We start from the raw sequence: 6,092 nt of genomic DNA, 5'->3' as shown, positions 1-6,092 counted from the left end.
GAATGTAAAAATTACAAAATGTAGCAGCAACAGAAGAAACAGATGCCAAATTTACCAAACTCTAAGCTTAGACAAAGCTTTTACTTTACCTGCTAAATATGCATCTTTTAAACTGACGTGTCAAAATTAACCTGGAATCTGGTTTATGTATTAAAAAAAAAAACCTTAACAGGTTTTTCAAAGTTTTTTTCTTAAAATTGTTTTGCTAGTACAGTGCGTTATGGGGCTCCTACCCGATCACTGAAGAAGAGGGGGAGCCAAGGATCAGCTTGCCATCACCAGCCACCTGGACAAACTGATAGTGACAGAAGGCAGAAATAGGATGCAATTTAATAAAGATAAATGCAAGGTACTCCACCTGGGAAGGAGGAACCCCCAGCACACATATAGGTTAAGGAGTGTCCTCCTCAGCAGCTTGGAGGCAGAGAGGGATCTTGGAGTCATAAATTGACTCCAAGATGAACATGAGCCAGCAGTGTAAGGAGGCCATCAACAAGGCCAATAGCACCTTATCGTGCATTAGCAGGTGCATGACTAATAGAACAAAGGAGGTGATGCTCCCCCTCTATGTAGCACTGGTCAGGCCGCAGTTAGAGTACTGTGTCCAGTTTTGGGCGCCGCACTTCAAGAGGGACACAGGAAATGTCGAGAGGGTCCAGAGGAGGGCCACTCGCATGATTAGTGGCCTTCGTGATAGACCCTACGGGGGGAGGTTGAGAGAGCTGAATCTCTTCAGTCTTCACAAGAGATGGCTGAGGGGAGATCTTGTGGCCGCCTATAAATTTATTAGGGGAGGTCAACGGGGAAATGGGGAAGCGCTGTTTACTAAGGTGCCCCAGGGAGTGACTAGGAATAACGGGTGTAAACTAGTCAAGAGTAGATTTAGGTTAGATTATTAGGAAGAAATTTTTCACAGTACGGGTGGCCAGGATCTGGAATGGGCTTCCAAGAGAGATGGTGCTATCACCTAGCTTGGAGGTCTTCAAGAGGAGGCTAGATAGTCACCTGGCTGGGGTCATCTGACCTCGGTCCTCTTTCCTGCCAGGGGCAGGGGGTTGGACACGATGATCCACTGTGGTCCATTCCGACTCTACAATCTATGAATCTATAAGGCCCTTGAATAAAATGGCCACCTGCCTTAGATGTGACCAACATAGTACAACCAGTGACTGACAGGCCTGGGACAGAAGTAGAGAGTCAGGTGACCACCCAAGAGAGAAAAATCAGCCCAGGACATGAAGCAAGCAAGGCAGTCTGGCCCTGCTAGCTGCAAGAAGAACTTAAGGGAGGAACAGGGCCTGATGGGACAAGGAAGGAGGACTCCAGGCTGCAGGAACCCTTTGAAGCACCAGACATGCACATAAGTAATTTGGAGCCTTACACAGTAGCTGTCCCAGGGTGTAGTGTTAACACATAGTAAGGAACCTTTTGTTTGAGAGCAGAAGATCATATCTTTTTGTTTGTATTTAAATTCCAGAGATCAGGTTGTGGCTGTAGAGGTGGAGGAAACCAAGAGCACCAAGGGCACACCAGCTCCTGACCAAGACCCTTTGAAGGGTCTAGCACTGCTGTTAGCAGGACTGTGGTACTGGATAGCAAAGACTGGGGGCACAAGCCCAGAGCCCACGAGGGCACAACCAGGAGCCAAGGGGCCTAAAGCCCATGATGGCACGGCTGGAGCTGGGGCCCGGGAGCCAACAGTCCTGCGACAGCAAATCTCAGGTGGAATGGGCCCAACCAGAGTAAAGTGGGCCAAGGCCTCAGCCCAGACTGGCCTGGCCTGAGACCCCAAACCCCCATACCCTCTGGAGCAGGCGTGGGCAAAACAGATCTAACCCACAGAAAGTGGAGGGAAACCCAGGGCAGAGCCACAATCTGCTCCCCGCATGTCCCTGCAACAGGCACCAGTTCCGCAGGCAGGGGTGGGTGGACATGCAGGAAGCTGATCGCAGCTCTTCCCCAGGCCCCAGCCCTACGTCATCACCCCGCTCCCTGCCCACCCATGGCACTATCCCATCTGCCTGGCCAAGCTTCTTCTGTGCACACAAGTCCTGGGCTAGTCTTCATGAAGACCCCACCCACACTGTCCAGTGCCTCCAGCAGTGGGTGCAGGACAAAGATGGCCTAGGACCAGATCTATTGCCCTCCATCCCTAAAAGAGTTCACCAAAACGCCTTCAGTGGGCCCTCCAGCCCAAATAATTGCCCACCCAGGCTCTACAGGCAGCCTCCCTGTCCAATCATAACATCAAGCTGTGGCAGGAAATACAACAGTGTGGGAGGGACCCTGAGAGGCCAGAGGGGACAAGCAAAGTGGGGTCCAGGTGGCAGCCAGGAGGTGACTGAGGACCCCAGTGCCGGACCAACTACACATCGGTATGCAACCTTGTGGCCCCATAGACCAAATAAGTGGTATGGAGTCAATCTGTGGGCCTGATCTGATGTATGCAGGCCCAGGCACCAGCCCTGCACCAGATTCAGAGCTGGAACTGAGGTGGGGTGCCCAAAGTACCAGCCAGATCCTGTGCACTAGGCCATATCATCTGGCCTGAGGGGCCTGGAAATCTGGTAATGGGGAACCAGTGGCAATGTTAATTTTGCTACTGCTTCCCCTCTGCCAAATTTCCAGACCCTTGGGAATCGCAGGCCAGATCACACAGCTCCATGAGCTAGATCTGGCCAGTGGGCCAGAAGTTGAGCATCCCTGTGCTAGTACAGAAAAATCTTAACTATTTGACAAAAAAATTGTGATTTACTTTAATGATACAGTAAAAGAAGAAAGTCCTGCCCAAGTGCAGGGGGGCTGGACCCAATGATATCGTGAGGTCCCTTCCAGCCCCTAATATCTATGAACTTGTGATAAAATTAAAGCAGCTAAAAACTAAACTTTACCCATTACCACTATCCAATATGAAATAAATGCAGAAGACATTTTTAGTTAAAAGTAAAATCAGACTTTAAAAATGTAACTTTACTAAGGTACTGATAAGTGATCATTAAAGCCTTGATCCTGCCAAGACCCAGGCACACTAAACTATGCACTTAATATAGTGCAACAGAAACAGATGGACCTCATACAGGGGCAGCGAGTAAGTGCAAGATCAAAGGGGAAAAAAAAGCTAAACTCGTATGAATTCAGTGCTTCAATATCCAAATTCTAGGCAACTGGTTCCCAGAACATAATTAAAAGCCCAGAATTAAGTATAATGGTTCCCTACACAGAGCAAAAGGAGTTAGGCACATACAAATTAGGCATATTTCACACTGAGCAGAAAACTCCTTATTCTCAGTTGATAGTAAATGCTACAGATAGCATTTGAAACCATCCTCCTCTCTACAAGCATAGGCATCTAAATACAAGTTACAGGCTGTGAAAACTACAGGCATCCATCTGGAATCTAGAGCTGGATCCTAAGCTGCTTGAAGAAAAAGAGAAGAGAACAGCGGTGCTTACCATGTAAGCAATAATCTGAGTTAAACCAATGGCTTGCAAACTGCATTCTGCCAAACACTGGGCTTCTACAATGGGTCATAAGGGGACAATGGCAAAGCAGGCCAGGCTGTGATGCACTACCACAACTGGGACAGGTCACCTGGTCCCACAGTCTTAAAGACAAGGGTAGGGGTTCCGTGACAGAAGTGTGATGACAGCGTTGCATGACTTCAGGAACTTTTAAAACCACTGGGTTAGAGCACATGGGGCTTTTCACTTAAATTCAAATGTAAATTTAAATTCTCTCTCTTTTTTTGCAAAATGCATAAACAGTTTTGGAAGCAGAGATCAGAACCCAGAACCACTTCCTTGCTAATAATTTTGGGGTGTGGACACAAGTAACAAAAGCTGCTTGCAGACGTGAAAAAAATCCAAACAAACTATGCTTTATCAGAAGTAGCAATGCATTAGTCCAACCTGGCACTTCAGCATCTGTATAGATCAGGTGCTTAAGCGTGGCTTTTTGGTGCTTTTATATAATAGCTGATTCAATCAACTATTAGATAAAAGTGCCAAAAAAGCCCTACTAAAGTGCTCAGTCTATACAGATGCTGCAGAGCTGAGCCCAACTAACATGCTGCCTCTTCTGAGCATGCACTGGGCTTGGCATGAAAGCATGCCAACTTTAAAGTAAAGCATGTCCCCCACCCCCTGTCTGCAAGCAACCACTTAGTTTCAAATATCTTTGAAATGTTTCAAAGGGATACTGGTCCACACGTACAAGCTATTTGAAACATTCCAAAAAACAATTAAAACACCTCAAAACAGTATTTTTTTTACATGACATACTATTTTTGGAGCATTTCACTTGTTGTAACATCTCAACTGGGAAGAGAGAGGAGAGAGAGAGAGCCACTGAAACCCCAGCCACAGCCAGACCCTACCGCCTACCCCCTACCCATGCCAATGCTGCTAAATCTTGGTCCTTCACGCTCAAGTCCCCTGTACCTTTCCACTCTGTTGAGAAGGGGAAAGGAGAGATGGAAGAAACAGGAGCTGGAGTGTCAGACTCCTGGTGGCCTGCTTGCCTCTCTGCTCTCCAGCACTTATACCTCTCGTCCCTAGGATAGGAGGTGGCAGAACCCAAGAACAGAACCGTATGTTCCTGCAGGCTGTGCTAGCGCCCCCTACCTGGGTATAGAGAAGACTGCAGCATTTATTTTGAAATGTGTCAGCTAGGACTGGTATACTGGAATGGTACACTGAAATCATTTCAAGCACACTTCGCTTAGAAATGGTGTCAGCTGTTACATCCATCTGCAATCCTTGACACTTGCCTACAAACAGGGTCCTTTCTGACCCCACACTCTTCCTGCCAGCCTGCATTCCGCTCTGGGTCCCACTGGCACTGGCCCCGAGACACTGGTCCCAAGATGGTGACCAGGGGGTTGGGCACCTGTCAAGGGGTGGGACTACCCATGCAGCCCTCGACAGCCTGCCAAAACTGGGTAAGCGGCCCTCCACCCAAAATAATTGCACACCCCTGCCCTATGGTGAGGGCAGAGGCAGATTAACGTGTACTGGGGCCCTGGGCAAACAAAATTGGAGGCACCCTGCGACCTTCCCCTCCTGGTGTTGGCGGGGGAGGCTGGGTGGACCCTGCCAGGCTGGCTGGCACATGCCCGTCTCTTCTCCCTGCTACCTGCCCTCCCCTGCTATAGCCAAACATACACATATACAGGCACACACATACTACTCTCACTCACTCTGTCCACAGACACACAGACACAATCATACCCTCTCTCTGCCATGAACACAGATGCATGCGCGCTCAGATGAGCATGCGCACACACACACACACAAGACCTCCCCCTTCCCCAGCACTCTGAGGCAGCTCCCCCTCCCCCCACATGGCTCTGTCTTGCTCTCGTCCAGCCCCTGATGCACTGACCAGCAGGGAGCTGCTGCCCAGCTGTGTCCCTGCAGCTGTGCCGGTGCACCAGGCCAGGCTGACTCAGGCCAGGAGCCCAGCATCGCACCTGTGTGTGCGGGTGGCAGTGTTGGGAAGGGCGGCTATGGAGGCTATGGTGAATTAAGGGGGGGGGGGCACGGCAGGGCAAGCAGCTATGCCCCCTCCAGGGCTGCTGCCAGCCTGCAGAGGTGCAACGCAGCATGACACTCCTGGCTCCCCAAGTCACGGCAGTTCTGGCCCCCCCCAACCCCACTGGGGGAGGGGCCCCGCTCCTGGGTGCAGGGAAGCAAATAGAAAAGCCAGGGTTTTAAACTGGGCGTCAGTTTTGCCTCCCTGCTGGCAGACAGAAACATGCCAAATTTAAAACCGCATTTTTTGCTTCACTGCTGATCAGGATCCTGAAGCCCCGAAGTGGTAAGGGCCCCTGGGCTCATGCCCAGGTGGCCCATGCATTAATCTACCTATGGGTGAGGGAACTCTCATAGGAGGGAGAAGATGCAAGTTTAAACTCCCTTCTAGGCAGATAAGGTCACTGTACCCAAACCTCCTACTCCCTATGTTTTAACCACTAGGTTTCCTTCTATTCTTCCATCATACCCAATAGAAAGTAAGTTACCAGCATGGCAATTCACAAGGAGTCTGATCTTGGCCTCACAGGGAACTTTAGCAGCACCTACTAGATTTTCTT

At 49.7% G+C, this 6,092-nt stretch overlaps 1 protein-coding gene across 9 annotated transcripts in view; it reads right to left on the bottom strand.

Annotated features, from left to right (window-relative positions):
* SON (SON DNA and RNA binding protein) overlaps positions 1–6,092 on the bottom strand; it is a 64,203-nt gene that overhangs the window by 53,186 nt on the left and 4,925 nt on the right. The window lies entirely within an intron of this gene.

The sequence above is a fragment of the Alligator mississippiensis genome, chromosome 1 (assembly GCF_030867095.1).
Source record: "Alligator mississippiensis isolate rAllMis1 chromosome 1, rAllMis1, whole genome shotgun sequence".
Taxonomy (NCBI): Eukaryota; Metazoa; Chordata; order Crocodylia; family Alligatoridae; genus Alligator; species Alligator mississippiensis.
Note: the sequence above shows the minus strand (reverse complement) of the source record. Positions and strands in the feature narration are given on the sequence as shown.